Source organism: Choloepus didactylus, chromosome 7 (genome assembly GCF_015220235.1).
Source record: "Choloepus didactylus isolate mChoDid1 chromosome 7, mChoDid1.pri, whole genome shotgun sequence".
Classification (NCBI taxonomy): Eukaryota; Metazoa; Chordata; class Mammalia; order Pilosa; family Megalonychidae; genus Choloepus; species Choloepus didactylus.
The window spans coordinates 148293650-148312424 of NC_051313.1; the positions used below are offsets into that span (position 1 = coordinate 148293650).

Below are 18775 nucleotides of genomic sequence, written 5' to 3' on the forward strand. Positions count from 1 at the left end.
TCTTCCTTGGCCTTGTTGGGGGGTACAGGAATGCTGGAGAAATTAAAAGCATTATTTGTGTTCCAAGCCCAGGCTTTACTTACCTGGTGGACAGTGTATTAGTTAGGGTTCTCTAGGGAAACAGAACCAAGAGGAGATATCTGTAAATAGGACATTTTATAAAACTGTCTCATGCAACTGTGAGGATGCATGAGTCTAAATTTTATAGTACAGGAAGCAAGAGTCCGAATTCCTTAGGGCAGGCAGTGAGCTGGCAACTCCGATGAAGGTGTTTGATAAACTCCCCAGGAGAGGCTGGCTGGCTGAAGAAGTGAAAGTTCTCTCTCTTCTCCCTTAAGAGTCTTCAGCTGATTGGATTAAACCCAGTTGACTCAGTTCTCTCCTTGCAGAAGACACGCCCTTTGTTAATGTTATCAGCCACAGATGCAGTCAATTGACTGATAATTTAATAAACCAGCCTTTTGGTTTATTAACGAGCCACAGATGTCCTTGCAGTGACGGTTAGGACAGTGCTTGCTTGACCAGACACCTGGGTACCATCACATGGCCAAGTTGACACGTGAACCTAACCATCACACAGACAGTGACTTCATTTTTCAACCAATCAACATGCTTAAAGCTCTTCCATCACTACAAACCCTCCTTGACCTCTGTAGCTTCTAGCTACCTGTCTGATTTTACTTCCCTTCTGGACTAGCTTCTTGACCAAGCAGTCTACGCTCATTGCTTCTGCTTCCTCAACTCCCATGGAGTCTGAAGCACAATTCATTTTAACTGCAATCTGGCCTCTACCTCACCATTCCATCAAAACTGCTCTCACCGACAGTGACAAAATCCCCTAAAGGCCAAATTCAAGTCTGTTCTGTATGATCTTATAGCAGCTCTGCTGCTTCTGACACCTGATGACAACACTCCCTTTTTGAAGGGTCCACATTCATCCCTTGCGATGGGTGCTTTCTGAGGTTTTGCTTAGACAAGTCATTGCTCATATACCCAACACAAAGGCACTAGCAAACTTCTTGCTTAGTCACCGCTAGAGCCCATTCGCTCCTGCTGAGTCAGCACTAGACCTGGCCTTGGACAAACTTTCCCAACATGCTTTTCATTCAATGTAGAGTTCTGTGCGTTATACACTGTATCCAGGGTTAATGCATGAACATTTCATAGGTAACATTTTACCTAAAAAAAAAATCATTCTTATTATGTGCACAAATGGTTCCTTAAAGCATTGCAAGTATTCTGTTGGTTCACACTAATTTGGAAATCTCTAAACATCAGGCAAAACTGCAAGTGCTGATGTTACAACTGCTACAGAGCTCCTGTTTGCTCCAGAAATTCTTAGATTTGATTAGGAGCTGGTTTTGGTACTTACCAGGAAGTAGTTTAATTAGGAATATATATATATAAATACATATATAGTAATTATCAAAACATATTTCCTGCTTGATATGAAAGCTCATATTGCCACTAATAGAAATACTATACTTTTAACATTTAATGATAATAAAAATCATTGATCCTTTATGGAATTAATTGTGGGCAAATTTCTAATATATTTTGTAATCAATCACAGCCATATATGTTCACCTATTTTCCTCTGTCCCTTCCTTGAATGTCTGTTCCTCAGGGAACTATTATGTCTCACTTTCTATTCTCTCCAGGTGACCTTGTTGAATCTCATTGCTTATCTACCACCTGTTTAGCCTGATCACCCCACCCCAATCCATCCCTCTACTCCAGTCTCTGTCCAGAGCTTCAGATCCATCTACCCAAATGTCTTTTGAATGTGCCACAGCCAACTCATATCAATGCATCCAAATCTACAGTCATTACTACCCTTCCCAGTGCATAATCCACTTCTCCCCCAGTTCACAGTCTCAGTTTGTGACACAACCACCCACAGCCACTCCAGAAGGAACCCAAGTGTCACCCTTGACACCACTGAGCTCTGAGTCTCCAACTCTCCAGCTCCATAATTTCTACCATAGCTCCATGCAAGCCCTCATTTTTCTTTCCCTGGATCCTGCAACAGCTTTCTGACCTGTCTCCCATCCTCCACACTGGAGTCCCTCGCCCCATTGTCCCCATAGGCCTGAACTAACTAAAACACAAATCTGACCTTGGGACTCTCCACTTTTACATAGCTAAAGACTAAACCCCTTAGAGAAAAGCAACTAAGGCTCTCTCCATACCTCAACTGCCGTCACGCTCTGCACCATCAACTCCTGCCCCCTTTTGCCCTACAAGCTATGTTCTAGCACAGCCCTGTCCAAGAGCAATAGAATGTGAGCCACACAGTTTAAAATTTTCCAGCCGACACCTTACAAAGTGAAGAGAAACAGGTGAAATTAATATTAGCCATATTTTTAAATTTAATCTAACATAGCCTAAATATTCATTTGACCAAGTGATCAATCTGAAGAAACTCATAGTGGGCTATTTTATATTCCTGTTTTAGTACAAAGTCTTTGGAATTCGGCGTATATTTTACATTCAAAACAAATCTGCACTCCAACTAATCATGATCCAGTGCTCAGCAGCCACATGTGAAAGAAGCTCCCACACTGGACAGCGCAGCTCAAGTGCTAACTAAACACCCGATGCACTTCCCATATACCACGCTCGCTTTGCCTTGGGCTTCTGTTTGTTTCCAGATTAACTCATACTCATTCCTTGAGATTCGGCTCGCACAGCCCTTCCCACCTCCTGAGCTGTGCCAGGCACAGTGCCTCAGAGCCCATCAACTGGTTATATCGGCGCCATCGCAGTGCATCCTAATCATGCTGAATGCGGCATCTGTCTACATGTCAGTCCACAACACTAGGTCACTTCTCCTAGAGCAAAATCTGACCAGATCTATTCGTTTTTACGTTCTGAGCACCTTGCGAAATGCTAGTATACAGTAGAGGACAAATAAATTTTTATTGGACTAAAAAGATTCAGAATAACATGAGCACCACTGAAGACAGAGTTTTAAGTTTAAATTCTGATCTCCTGAGTCAACATTTTATGTTCTTGGTTAACCAAAAAATGTGAAAATATATTGCAAACATACAAGGTCCTTTTATAGGTTCTCTTTCAATGCAACGTCTACTTTTAAAAATGTTATATCTATGGTTATAGCTCGGGTAGAATAAAGAAATTTAGATTGTGGGGTTCTCAGACATAATCTAGTTATTTTATAAATGAGGAAGAATACTGGCAAGGGTTTTAGTGGCCAAGACAAATTCCAGTTAACCCAGAACTAGCACCATAACCAGGTGCCCGGTTCCCAATAACTTTTCATTATATTGCTGCTTGTGTCAACTACACACGTTAATACATTTTAATATTAAAATCCATTTAAAAGTTCAGGAAAACTATAACCGAAACTCTATTTTTTTGTCATTGTTGCTGTCGATTCCTTTCAAGATGGCATGGCAGAGAATATGTTCTGCTCAACGAATATTCCTTGTGCCCCACGTTTTGGTCCTCCCACATTCTAGTCAGTGAAATACGTGCGGAAGTGACAAGTGTCACTGCTGGGGCAAGGCATGTAAGAGTTGGTGTGACAGCTCCATCCTTCTCTTCCCTGACCCTGGAAATCAGTACTGGGATGGCAGTGTCACAAGATAGAAAGAACCTGCTGTGCCGAGCTACCAAATCAAGGGTGCCAGTCTCCACTGAACATTTAGCACTTTACAAGAGTAAGAAATAAGCTTTTGTGGTGCTAAATTACGGAGATGAGGTTTTTCTGTTGCTGCAGCTCGTGGTTAATTACCCTGACTAATGTAGACAGCCAACTAAGTTAAATATCAAAGAGTATGTATCTTAAGAATTTCAGTATTCTGCCAAATATAATTAACATCACTTTAAATGACTAAATATAAATTCACTTTAAAAATATTTTTCTGCTACCATTTTTCTTTTTGAAATGACAGGCTAAACTATAAATTAAATTTAAGATATATCAGGGTGTAAAATCTGGCTCAAACCACTTAAAATTATCAATGCAGAGAACTCACTGGCAAGATAAAATGCTGAATCGGGTTTTACTACCAGTTACTTTGTGTACATAAGACAATATTCCTATGAAATGGCTATACCAGTCAAAGTCATTGTCTGGGCCTGAGAGCCTAGAGTTCTTTCCCCATTGTGGGGACTTTACTCAAAGAGATAATCTTATCGGTAAGTGTACCATGGAATTCCAAGCAGACTGTGGGGGACCACCGTTGGATAACACTGATGCATCTCCTTATTTCTGCAACTACAAAAAATAAAAAAACCATGTTTTTACTATTACTGTCAGATGTAACTCTTTAAAGTTTACTAGTTGCAAATTATTTCCCGTTCTACACATATATTACAATATATCCTTTTAATTAAGCCACAAATGCCACTTTGGGGAGGATTGGTGATGTACAATTTGAAACTCATGACTGCACATGTAGGGATGTCAGAATAAGCTTGTTTTGGAACATTCGGAAAGAGAGTTGGTGTCAATTTTAGAGGAAATACTGTTCACCAGGCAGAGCCGCTCACAGCAATAATTATTTTGCAAACTGAAAACAGGATCATTTGTGTTTCAGCCAGAATAGTCACAGCCAATTGTAGGGTGAATTCCCTGAGCCCCAGAATGTCTGAATTTTAAATTTGTACTGAAAAACCTTTAGACATTTAGAATAGATTTTCATAGATGTTTAGACTTTTAAATGCTTCCAAGACTTTCTAAATAATGGATTCAACCAGGCAATTCCCAATTACTTTTGCAGAATGACTATGCACAGCAAAGCTACCCACATCTCTGGGATATTCAAGAATTTCGTCTTTTTAATGTTCCTCTGAAGTACATTTCCTTCCATTAAAAATCTGTACTTGGTTGGAAAGAATTTCATTATAATCCACAGAACTTGTTTTAACTAGATGGTTGGCAGATTACTTGTGCTTCATTTAAGAGTCTGATTGAATATTTGTCACTTTGGAATATTTTTTTAATTTTTAAAAATCAAAAATTAAAAAAATTTTAATCAAACTACACTTGGGACATTACTAGATTCACTTTACCTTATAGTTTTCCCTATCCCTGATTTTTATTTTCATTTGCTCATTTTTTCCCTATCTTACCATATTGTGTGTTTTCCTATAAGCAGCCTCAAATCCTCTGTGTAACCTCAGAGATTCCCAAATGAAGAGATCAAACATCACAAATAATCAATAGACTGTTTAAAAAACCTAATGTGTGCTTCATAAAGTCCTTTCTTCTTAAAGTCTTTAGGAGTTGTGATGGTTGATAAAGCCTCCTCCAGCATGAGAACCTGACAGAGCTTCGTAGAAACGTCCCTTGCTGGGGCCCAAGTGACAACTTAGAAGCAACAACCCCTAAGGACCCAGTTCCGTTTTCTTTGGCTGAAGGTTGCTAAAGTAGACTTGTAGAACAAAGCCGTTTAATAAATAGTAGATACCATGTCAATTTTCATCATTACTGTCACCCTGGCCAACCCACTGCCTCCCAAGACTGACCAAAAAAGCCTCCTGGAACAGCAGGCCAAGAGGCAAAGCCAAAGCTAGAGAGGAGGAAAAGGCAGCACCCAGAGCAAAAAGAGAATTGAATCCTAGGTGGAAATTAAGAGTCACAAAACATTGCAAATTCCTACTCCATCTTCCCTGCTCAATGCCAATTTTCTTTCAACCTTAGGCTAACTCTCTTTTCTTCAGGGAGGCCTTCCCTGACCCTCTGGATTAGGATACATTTCCATGCCACACAGTCCCTGAAAATCTTGTATTGCTCTTTTTGTAATATTCAGATATTCACTTGAAGCATCCTTATTGAGCACTTGGGCACTAAGGGCCGGCACTGGTCTGGGTAATGTGAACACAGCATGATCGATCTGGACAATCTGGCTCCCTTCCCTGAAGTTCCAGTCTCAGTTAATGACCTCACCATTTACCTGGACACCCAAGAGAGAAGCCTCAGAATTTATGTCCTGACCCCTTGCTCTCCTTCACTCCTCCCACTAACTGAAGCACCACGTCTTGCTGCTTTTGGCCTCTGGATTCTCTCTTGCCTCTAGCTTCTCTGCATCCCACCCACAACTTCCTAGCACAGTTGTCATCCCCTCCCCTGAGAAACATTCCCACAGCCTCCATCTGCTCTTCCAGTCTTCTCCCACCCAACCTCTGTACCTACAACTGCAGCTCCTGGAATGAAACCGGATCACATTGCTCTCCTGCTTCCAACCTTTCTAGGGTTGCCCCTACATTTATGGTGATTTGACGCTGGTTGACCTTTGACCCTCAACTCCCGTATCCCCCCCCATTGGAACCCTGTGCTACCACTAGGCTGAATGATTTGCAGGTTTCCACTTAGGTTCAACTCGTTTGTGCCCATCAGTGACAACTATCATGGCTCTTGGCACATAGTATATGCTTAAAAAATATTTGGAAGAATGAACAGATGAAGGAATTGATGATCTTATACATATTGGGCCTTCTGCTTGAAATGTTCTTTATCTCTGATTGTCAATGTCCTCATCACATTTGCATCCCAAATGCCTCACACAGCATCCATAACCTAGGATATGCTCAATTATGTTTGCAGAATAAATGGATGAACAAAATGATTGACGGACAAATCCTCTATCTTAGTTTAGGAGATAAAGTAGGTAGACAGGAAGGGTTTTCTCCTCTGTAGATGCCCCCAAACTTCAGCTAGTTTCCTTTATAAACATGAACTACGTAAGTCTTGAGTGGTAAAATCAGAGTAACCTGCCAGAGTGACCCCAAAGAGGAAACATGCCCCTCTTGTTTCATTTTGCTTTCAATTCAGCCGATATTGATTGAGGCAACATAAAAGCAGCCCCATGTAATGGAAACAGCTTTGCCCTGGGAGACAGAGGGCCTGCAGCAAATTCCACCAGATCCAACCACTTCACAAACCAGCCCACCCCTCAGAATTCCTACTCAAGTGAGGCTGGAAATTCCTTTTTTGCTTAAGTTGTTGTTACCCTTGAAACTGATAGGCTGACTAATACACCACTCCTATCTTCACTAGTGGTTGTACTACTGTGTGGGGAAGACAAAAAATACCAAAGCTAAAGCATACTTTGATAAGAGCAAAGCATTTGGCTAAAGTCTCTTATGATATACTCCTGAAAGAGAAGAGAGGGCTTGAGAGCTCACTTAGATATACCTGAAACTTGTTGAACTGATACATGCTAAAAGTTTTGATTAATGGATGCACACACACGGAGAGAGGCCTCTGGCCTGTCTCTCTTCTATTCAGTGTTCCCAGCAGCCACTTGGAGAGAAAAAGGTGGGTTGATCAGATTTTGAGGTTTTCCCCAAGCTGAGAGGAAGTTACTGTTATAGATGCTTGAATCAAGATTCCCTGGTTCAAAATTAACAGGATGAGTTTAATAAGGGGCACAGAGTAAAGGCCCAAATAGGATGCAAGTTTCTGAAATGACCCTTGGCGCCACATTTCCTCAACATTACCTAGTCTAGGAAATGACACTTTTTTGTCTTCTTTTTTGTTCTTTTATGACTTGTTATGAGGTTTCTTGTTTCTTTGCATATCTCTATTATGCTTTATGGATAAGGCACTATTTCATAATTCTAACTATTTGTAGAGTTATTTGGGAAAGATGCCCATTTATGATTAATTAGCTTTTTGATTATTTCATCTTTAAGAGCCTTGAGGCCTAAGAGCATATGTACCTGAAAATTAAAATGTATTAACAGTAACAAAATGAAATCTAAATGATTTTATGTAGCTGCATGATTTATCTTTATTTGGAAGGTTACTAAAATGTAATTCACAGGTGCTTTCTTGCCAGTTCAACTGCTTTCCTTCTCCTCATTTTCACCTACAGGAAAATTCTGAGATTTCTTATATTCCTTCTCATTCGAAAAATCTTCTTCTTGGGTTCTATTATTTCTTGTCATTCCTTTGGTCCCCCTGTGCTTTCCCCTTATTTGCTCATTTCGACTAAGAGCTTGCACCTCCTTGCCTTCATTTTCCCCACTGTCTACAGAGTGAAGGATGTGCAGTCCCCTCTCTGAGCTCAGAAGAGATGAGGAAGGGAGAATTCTCACTCTGCTCCTCAGGGCCACACTAGCCCCGAAAATGGAGAGAGACAAGGAGAGGGGAAAACTCAGATAGGATTCCAGACCCTAACATGGGCTCCAACTCTGCTTCTCAGGAAAACCCGGCCCAGAAGGAGGGGTAGTGGACTTCAGACCGCCATGAACAAACAGTAGTTCATTTCTCAGTGGGTTTTTATTTTTGTGGGTTTAGCTCCTGTGCCGGTTTGTGTGGATTGTGTCCCCTAGAAAAAGCCATGTTCTTTGATGCAATCTTGTGGGGGCAGACATGTTAGTGGGGATTAAGTTGGAACATTTGGATTAGGTTGTTTCCATGGAAATGTGACCCACCCAACTGTGGGTGATGACTCTGATTGGATAATTTCCATGGAGGTGTGGCCAGCCCATTCAGCATGGGCCTTGATTAGTTTACTGGAGCACTATATAAGCTCAGACAGAAGGAGTGAGCTTGATGCTTTGAAGGAAGCACAGGAGCTGAGAGAGAAGCTGCAGCTTACAGAGGCATTTTGGAGACGGCCTTTGAAAGCAGACTTTTGCTCCGGAGAAGCTAAGAGAGGACAAATGCCCCAAGAGCAACTAGGAGTGATATTTAAGAGGAACTGAAGCCTAGAGAGAAACACCACTGGCCATCCTCCAGTGAAGGTTCCTGATTGTCGACGTGTTACCTTGGACACTTTATGGCCTTAAGACTGTAACTGTGTAACCAAATAAACCCCCTTTTATAAAAGCCAATTCATTTCTGGTGTTTTGCATACTGGCAGCATTAGCAAACTAGAACAGCTGCCCTGGTGGTTAATCCCAGAAGGGAGGAGAGGACGGTGGTAGGATTTCAGAACCCCTTCCACTATATTCATAGTCAAGCTCACACCTCAGTATAATCATTCACTTATTTCCTCATTCAGCAAACACTGGTTCATGTGCTAGGGTCTCTACTGGGGTCAGAGATACAAAGATGAAGACAACACAGGCTCTGTCCTCAGATAGCTCAAGTCCTTCCACTCATTCGCCAGGGATTAGATGCCTGCGATGTGCAAGGACCACTCACATTGCTCTGGGAAGCTCAAGAAGCTTAATGACTAGGAGGAAAGAAAACTATGCTGCGGTGAAAGAAAGCAGTCTTTGAGGTGTGAAAAGGGAGTAACCGTATCAGGTACATGGATGTGAAAGGGTGTCATGGGAGAAAGCTAGCCAGGACATTGTCACTGCAGGGAGAAGGCAAATTCCTTCACTCTTTAACTACAGAATCAACAAATTAAAAAAAAATTTTTGAAATGAGGCGAAATCTTTGTTTAAAAGGAAAAGGGAGTGTGGTGGTTTGAAGCTGTTATAGACTGCAAAAGGCCGTGTTCTTTCAATCCATTCCTGTGGGTGTAGACCTATTGTGAATGGAACCTTTTAATTAGATTATTTGAATTGAGATGTGACGCACCCCATTCAAGGTGGGTCTTAATCCACTTACTGTAGTCCTTTATGAGAGGATAAAACATACAGAAGCCAAGAGAGATGAAATTAACAGAAGCTCATAGAGAAAATCCCCAGAGAGGCTGAGAGAGAACCCACAGAAGCTCAGAGAGGAAACCACTGGAACCAGAAGCTGAAAGCAACGAGACCTGGGAGAGAAGGACCAACAGGTGCCAGCAATGTGCCTTCCTGTGGGGAGCCGCTTTCCGGGTTAGGGCCTAGTGGACACGCCGCGACCTGCTCCAGAGTAGCCCCCGCCCATCGTTTGAGCCAGGATGGCGCCCGTATCCTGCTTCCGCATATGACGCATGAGGCAGCGGTTGCTGCTAGCCTATTGTACACGCTTGCGTACTGCCAGCACATTGGTTGTAACTATTGTATATAAGAAATTACCCGGGCTAGCCTCGGGGAGACAGCCCACAGGGAGCCGTGCCTGACGGCCGCATAGAGGTTGTTCTCCCACGGGGTATAGGGCCTCGTGTGGAATATGTAACAGAGAAAATTTTCTTCCTGGCTCCAGTAAAAGGCTTGCATTCACTGCCATTGCGTACCTCAAGTGTCAGTTTGTCTGCGTCTCTCCCTCTTTCCCTCTGTTCTCCTTGCCGGCCGAGGACAGGACGCGCGGGACAGAGCGAGAAGGCGCCGGACAAGTGGTGGCCCGTACGGGGATCGAACCCGCGACCTTGGCGTTATCAGCACCAAGCTCTAACCAACTGAGCTAACCGTACGGGGCACATACCTTTCGCCTCGCTCCTTTTTCACTGCAGCGGACTTCCCGCGCCTGATCAGCGCGAGAAGGTGAGTGTTTCTTTTACGTGAGAGTCAGGGCCCGTGGGTTTTCAGGTGACCCCGGGGGACTCGGAAGAGCTCTCCGAGTGACTGAAGTATAGTGCTGACTGCAATCATGGGGCAGTCCGGAAGTTCATCTCTCTTAGCTCCCTTAAAGAACCTTTTGAAACAACGGGGTATCTCGGTCAGGAAAAGCTCCCTTCAGCGTTTTCTTGATGATGTTGATACTTTTGCCCCTTGGTTTGCCTGCACCGGCAGCCTTAGCCTACCCTCTTGGATGAAGCTCGGTCGCGACATAGACCGAGCGCGCCAGACGGGCGTGTGTATGGACCCGATTCTAGTACCCATATGGGAGACCGTCCGTGCGGTCCTTGAACTAGAATCGGCTGCCGGCCTAAGCCCGTCCTCTGCCTTGCAAGAAGCACGGTGCGCGCTCCAAGAAACCCAGTCAGTTTCGTCAGCGGACGGCTCCTATAAGGGCAAACCGCCGGAGTCCAGTGACTCTGACTCAGAGTCAGATAGCGATACCGACGAGGAGGCGGAAGCATCCCCGCTAATTGAGTGGGAGGAGCCTCCCGCCACACCCGTGCGGCCTTCCGCCCCGCCAATGTCTACCGCTGCACCCCCAGGGACACCCCAGCTCCCAACTGACGCCTTGGGCGGTCCCACCAAAGGACCTCGCCGAGAGCTCCCTCTAGTGGCCATGCCCAGTAAATGTAATTATCCTTTGCTGCCAGACCCGGAAACCCCGATGGGCCGGTCAGGGGAGGGGCAACCTTTGCCGTACCCCCCGCCCGAGTACAAAGGCCCTGACCCGGTGCTCAGCTGGGCCAGAGGCTCTGTTTGTGTTTTTCCCCAGGAACCAGGACGTCAACCAGTGTGGGTTCCGGAAAGATTGGTGAGAACCGTGCAGTCGCCTGAGAACACCAAAGAACTGCAGCCTGACGGGTCGTTAAACCCCCAACGTGACCTGTTGGATCCAGTCCTCAACTCGCGTGATGAGCGGTCAAATGATGTCGACGGTGTCGACCACTCCCCAGCAGACCGGGAAGAGGGCCAGGAATATTGACCTTTTTTCCCTCCTGGTTCTCTTGGCCTAATCTGACCAACTGGGTTCTTCTTGCTGTGAGGTTATTAGTAGGTTTGATCATTGTTAAGAGTTTGCTGGAGCGTTTGTTTCAAAGACAACAGCAATTACGTGTTACCGCCATGATGGCCATGTCCTCTGCCTGTAACCCTCCTGATGACTATAGTCCCTCTGCCCAGCACCCATCCCAACCACTCGAAGCGGGGCATTTGGGGGCAAGGTTCGCAGCTAAGTATTTGGCAAAATCCCGGATATAAATAATCGGCACCAGTGGTCCTATTTTTGTCTCAGGTAGATCTCTTGGGCAGGGTCCTAGTTGTGGCCAGACGGGACCCCTGCCATTGCACAGAGACACCTAGTGACGCCCTCGACACTGGCTACCGTTCTCCTAACCCTCTTGTCCCCCAGTTGCGAGACTGAGTACTGCAAGGAGAGCCACATGGTTTCCAGCTCATGGGCTCTCCGGTCTCTATATGAGGTAAGCATTCTGGTCGGTGCCAGAGGTTCCGCCGTAAAATGGCAGGGGCCTAGTCCAGACTCCCCAAAGCACCAAAACATGTAGTGGGTCACTCAGGCCCACGGGAGTACACTCATCAATGGAGACACTGGGTTGAAATATATAAAAAAGGGGGAGATGTGGGGAGCCGCTTTCCGGGTTAGGGCCTAGTGGACACGCCGCGACCTGCTCCAGAGTAGCCCCCGCCCATCGTTTGAGCCAGGATGGCGCCCGTATCCTGCTTCCGCATATGACGCATGAGGCAGCGGTTGCTGCTAGCCTATTGTACACGCTTGCGTACTGCCAGCACATTGGTTGTAACTATTGTATATAAGAAATTACCCGGGCTAGCCTCGGGGAGACAGCCCACAGGGAGCCGTGCCTGACGGCCGCATAGAGGTTGTTCTCCCACGGGGTATAGGGCCTCGTGTGGAATATGTAACAGAGAAAATTTTCTTCCTGGCTCCAGTAAAAGGCTTGCATTCACTGCCATTGCGTACCTCAAGTGTCAGTTTGTCTGCGTCTCTCCCTCTTTCCCTCTGTTCTCCTTGCCGGCCGAGGACAGGACGCGCGGGACAGAGCGAGAAGGCGCCGGACACCTTCCCACGTGACAGAGGTGTCCCAGATGTCAGAGGCATCCTCAGAGTCCACATATCATCCTGTTGACACTTTGAGTTGGACATTTTCACAGCCAAACAACTGTAAATTGTAAGTTAATAAATCCCCATTGTAAAAGCCAATCCAGTTCTGGTATGTTGCATTTAGCAAACCAAAGCAGGGAGCAAATAAAATAAAATAAATAAATAAACCCTTAACCTGTGCCTCCTCTTTAAAACATGTGTGGCTACTGCGATTCCTTGCCTTCTATATAGATGGAAGTCTCTTCTTCTCTAACCCAATATTTGGCAAGCAGGCCTCACAAAATGCAAAGCTAAAATGACACTTGACACCACCATATAGAGCTCCAGGTGAAATCAGAAAACAAAATTGGGAGACATCATGTATTTTGAGTAAAAGGGAAATAAACTAAAAGCCATGTATTTATATAAACACATAAAGAAATATACATATGGTATATGTTGGTATATATAGATGTTGTACTGTGGAAAACGCTCTTTGCAGGAACCTGTTTTTCAAAAAACAGTAAACTACAGCAGATATCCACATAAAGAAACCACCCACTGTCTGAGAAGACAGTCCTGAAAAATCAAAAGCATTTGTCCTGCCTACTCTCGCTCTGTTCCCTGCTCTCCAGTTCTAGTGTCAAGATTGAATTCTTACCCTGCTGACGTCTTTTCCTCACTCATCACCTACAGCCTGGAAAAGTAAGTCACTTAGAAGTTACCAGCACCTCTTGTCTTCTCCTTAAGAAACTGCTCTCCTGGCCCCAGGCCCTTCTCTCTGCCCCTCATTTTTGGAGCTGCATTCCAATGTAAAAGCTGGGGTCAATTTTATTCTAACACCGTCAGCTCCTTTCCCCAATACGCTCACTGAATTTCACCCTGATGCTTTCCTCACCTCCATAATGTAAGCCAGGAATTTGTTTGAAAAACAGGTTACTGCAAAGAGCATTTTCCACAGTACAACATCTATATATACCAACATATACCGTATGTATATGTCTCTATGTGTTTATGTCAACACTTACCGGACAGAGGTCCAGCTGCTGAAGGCACCAGTGGGTTGTCCTGGGGGGTCATGCTAGGGACGGCTGGGATCGATGGAACGGGGCGATGTTGGACTTGGACTATCTCAGGAAGAAAGTTCTACTGCCATTCTGATTGGGCATAATGAAATCTTGGTCGTGGGGTGACCATTTTATCCCTAATGACCATTTCTATGCCCTTGGAAGAAAAATGTTTCTTTTCATTCCTTAAATCAAGGATTGGCAAACTCTGGCTCCTAAATCTGGCCACACGATTCAGGCTTTTGCACTAATGGCAGAGCCAAGCAGTGACAGAGAGCAGCTGAAGACTGGACCCCAAAGCTAAAAATACTTACTCTCTGGACCTTTACAGAAAAGATTTGCCAACCCCTGCCTTAGATGCATCACAAGTACTATCACTTCTTCCTCCAAGACAATCCTCAACAACTCAATGCCCCCTCCTTTCTGATGGCAGTGCTCGGATTCCGCTGTCTTCGCCTCCTGGAGTGGGGCCTCTCCCCTTTCCAGTCTTTGTGCACATTGCTGACTGGCTGAGCTCCTAAACCACCTGCTGAATCCTCTTACACCCTGGCCCAAGAACTGACATGCTCTTCATTACACCAAAGCCAATTGCCCAATTCTGATGTTTAAGGCCCTCAATTCAAACATCTCTCACTTCTTTCTTCTGCTACCACTGGGCTGGCTCTACTCCTCTCCATCTGTACGGCTCTGAGGCCCCGAGATTTCCTCTGCTTGGGGGCCCTGACCCTCTTGCTCCCTCTGCCCACCTGGCCTTGATGCTGCTCCCACATCCTCAATGTGTCTTCTCCCGACGACCGGCACATTCCCTGCCGGCCACCCCACATGCTACCCCTCTGCTCAGTCCGTGCTGCCAGGGAATCATGTATGTGACATTGCTTGCTGAATTATCTGCTCACCTTACTGATTCCAACAATGGCAGAAAAAAATAGTAATAAATTAGAATATCTGTTCTTGATAAATGTACATGGAAGTATTTTGTGTTCAAGGATCATGATGCATATACCCTACTCTCAAATGTTTAGAAAACTGATAGATAAATGACAGACAGACTGAAAGGCAGATAGATGGTTGGATTGACAGATAGGTAGATAGATAGAATGATATGGCAGAGGTGGCAAAACATTAAAATTCATGGATCTGCCTTTCTTGGGGGATATGAAGGAATTCTCTCTTTGGATTTTGTGTGGTTTTAGCAACTCTTCTGTAATTTTGAAATTATTGCAAAAGTAAAAATTTAAGAGAAAAAGGTAAAGAAAGAGAAAATTAGAAAAAAGGTATAGGAGATTCTGCTGAGAGGAATTCATTTTAGGGGTGACCCCCTCTTAGATGCGATATCTACAACTCTATGTGGACCACCTACGCTTTAGGTAAAATTTCCTCTCTCAATACAGGTTGCATTTACAGTTTAGATCACGTGTTTAATTGTTTTAAATTTCACATTTTTGCCCTTTATCCCCTCAGAGAGTTGGCATATGGGATAGGCATTGCAGTGCCAGGCAATAGGAGAGGAAGTAAAAAAAATGCTAAATTGTGGGACATAGAAATGCCCTGCTTTAATAAAATTTAGCCGTTTGTCTTCCTTCCATATCTGCATATGAAAAATCAGAACTTTAAATCACTTGCTTGACAGATACTCCGAATTTGGGAAGAAAATGGAAACTCCTCCAGTGGGGTATATTCTCTGATCCCAGAGACCCATTTGGATGGTCGGGTCTTGAATAGGTTGAACATTTATAAATATACTTTCAACATGATAAAAATCTTACTGTGAAATCTCTAAGAAGGATAGGCTGGAATTTTCCCCCCTTGTTCTGCCTTGTATTTATTCCTCTGTTAATCTTCTTGGTCTTTTTTCCACACTAGGAGAAAGGCACTACTTTTGACCTACTATCAAACAGCTCTCTGACTGCTGGGCCAGACCACTGGAAAACGAGGTTAACTTAGAAATTAAGCACAGATTACAATTTCTGCCTCTCTTAAAAGCAATTACCACTGACAATATCTCTGCCTTCCCTTTACATTCTATTAAAACCATTGCTAGTCTCCAGCCTTCTCCCCAGCCGGCCAGTTACTGAATGCTTTCTGGAAACTTATAGTTTCCAACTGCTTTTTTCCACCATAAATGAAGATGCTAAAAATGAATAGCTGAAAGAAGAGATGAAAGGATGAGGCTTCAAACTCAGTTTTAGCTATTACAAGCCAAGAGGAGCTAAACTTCTTCAGCCTCTTAAAACAAAACAAAACCTAACAAAACAAAGCTGCCTGTTTGCGAACGAGTGCAACATGGGTGGGAGAATGGGTTTTTGAACATGAAAATGTACGTCCCTAAATAAAGGCTGGCCAGTGTGACCACTCTTAACAAAGGGAAAGCTTGTGAGCCTTGGTGGGCTTAAGTAACCGCTATCGTCAACCACACTGTTAATGTCTTAGGTGCCATCTATTTTTTGCTGTCAAATCTCAAAGCCTCTGACTTTGAACAGCGGTGAGCACTGCATTCACAGAGAAGGTAGGTGGCAGAAAGGGGTTGGAGAGGTTAGGTATCTGTGTGAATCAGCTTTTACAAAGATCTGAAACTCTGAGCAGCAGTGGGCATGCACTCAAAAGTGTAAAACTGGAAACAAGTAACCCTGTGTTGAGCAATCAAAGCCATTTACAGTAGACACAGATCCAGGAAAGGGGGGCTGTCTTTAAATATATAGTTAGCCTCTTAGCCTCTCTCTGTGGAAAACTCTGGATTGCCCGGAGCAACAGAAAAGATGTATTATTATAGTCAGATTTTCCCTGCTATGTTATTGTTTGTGAACTTTCAGAGTGATTTTCCTTCTAGCTGTTTTCACAAATGCCAAAATGATCAACCACTGCAGCAGATGGCTTTTCTCATGAGTAGCCACATCTATTCATTATATCTGCTGTGTCCTCCCCAAAACAGAACCTTCCCAGGTCCAAAGCATCATTAATATTGTGACCGACAAGTTTTAATTATTCTAGGCAGCCATTTGTAAGTGGTAGTCTTCAACAGACTTGATGTACACTGGAAATCTTAAGGGAGGGGTGTGGGCTGCTAGAGACAAACCAGTGAGCCTTACTCACTGAGCCCAACAAAAACATGGTGAGGTGGCTCAAAGAATCATAAACAGAGAGCCATGAGGTTGTTAAGCTGCGGGCAGAGCAGGGATATGCTGGATTTCCTGCCCCACCCCACCCTCTCCCCGGGCGCTCTAGCTGTCCATTGAATGTTGCACGTGAGGACCACCAGTGGAGTGTCTATAAATCTTCAGAGTTTAGGTTCACGTTGTCAAAAGGACTTGTGGTGGGGCATCCTCCTGTTTGCTGGCCTCGTGTGTCCATCTGTAGAGAACCGTCCACTAGGGGAACTCTTCTCCTGCCAGAGGAGGAGTAAGTTCCCTGACTGGGAGGTGATCTCTCTTGGTCCATATTTCTGGATGCAGTAGTACACATCTACTGAAAGGCCTCAAATATTGGCAGTATGCTTTTGGTCTGTGCTGTCCACCTCAGAGAGACAAGAAATAGCCATTTTGGAGACTGTGCTCTGTAGACACAACCACTCCCATAAGTGAGCTAGAGTGGACGGTGGGATGGACAGAGGAGGGTTATCAGGCCCTCTGCGATGGAGAGCTCGACGGAGAGCTCAGGCCATGTGGTCCAATCAGCTCATGGAAATTCAAGTCCCGTTTTCCTCCATCTACTTCAATGTCTTTTTCTCAACTGGCTTTAAACTCTGAAGGAAAAGACAAGACTCTTATGGTTGCAAATGACAGCAGTCAAAATGGAATTTATAATAGCAAAGGGTTAACTTACAAAAATATTCAGGTGTCTGGTGGAACCAAAGGGGAAAAATTGGTGCCTCTCACTCGGCATTTGCTTTTGAGTTCTTTTTCTCTCCATCTGCAGACTGGCTATCTCTGCTTCTCAAGTCCAAAGGATGAGATACATGGGTTAACAGTTCTTAAGCTTCACATCTTATAGCTTCAGGCACTAAAAATAGAGACTGTACTATTTCTTGTCTTAAATCCAAAATTCCTGGGCAAAAATTGTGATTGGCCCAGCTGGGGTCAAGGGCCCATTCCTAGACGGTCAACTGCCCAAGATGAAGTAGAGCTAATCAATGACAGAGGGAGGTGGGGGACAATGTGGAGCATAATAGCTGTTCTCACGGTTACCATGTGGTTGGGGAAAGTAGGTGCCTACCACAGATTGCATAACCAGATGTCATGCAACCCAACCATCATGCATTCACTCAACAAACGTGTTGGATACTACTCCAGGTAACACAGTAGGTCTATTAAAAAAGCAAAAAATGAAAACTATCAATGTAAGCAAACATAAATATTATACATACAGAGAACATTGGGGTCAACATGTCAGGATCTATTTTGTTTTATATGATGCTACTGTTCTTGTAACCTTGATCATTTACTACATTATGAATTTTTGACTCAGATTCAGGGGGAAGAAACTCAGTTTTTAAACACCTGGATTTTTAAAGACTGGAGAGATTTCTTTCTTTTTAATAATTATTTTAACCTTTTATTTCATTCTCATTGCAAAATAGGGAAAAAGCCTTCATCAGGAAGTTATTTGATTATTCACAGATGCTAAATGTTGGCTAATGCTGCTATGGTGCCCCAAAAAGAGGGTGGGGTGAAAGGAAGTCACACAGGAAAATGCAGCAGAAGCCAGACCAGGCTTAAGCAGAGTCTGTGTCAGCGGACCCTTAAAAAGTCCTTACTGTGCTCATCTTAGATCTCCTGATTGACAACACCAGTGGTGAGGGCTGAAGGGCTGGAAATTAGACAAATGGGGAGGGGGGCTGGTGGCAGTAGTGATTCCCACCACTCCCAGAATGGGAGATGTGCAAGGCAAAGGTGAGGAGGCAGATATGGTTTCTGCCTTTGCAGACCTCAGGATACGTAATAACTAGAAAACACAATCAATGCTATCATAACAGAAGAAACAAACAACTAAGGCACAACCAGATGTTAATTGCCAAGCTGGACAGACTAACGAACCCCCAAAGGAATGAGTTTCTGGGTTCCCAAACCCTTTACAATCTGATCTTATATTAACTTCCACCATGTTTCAATCCTCATACCACAGCTATTAATACATGGAATGTCCATATGATTTATCATCCAAACCAGGACACTGGTTA

At 44.1% G+C, this 18775-nt stretch overlaps 1 protein-coding gene and 1 non-coding gene across 5 annotated transcripts in view; both read right to left on the bottom strand.

Moving 5' to 3' along the window:
- The window catches only part of FARS2 (phenylalanyl-tRNA synthetase 2, mitochondrial), a 618388-nt gene that overhangs the window by 280662 nt on the left and 318951 nt on the right, over positions 1 to 18775 (bottom strand). The window lies entirely within an intron of this gene.
- On the bottom strand, positions 10198 to 10276 carry TRNAI-GAU. The gene has a single exon. It is a non-coding gene; the product is annotated as a tRNA-Ile (tRNA).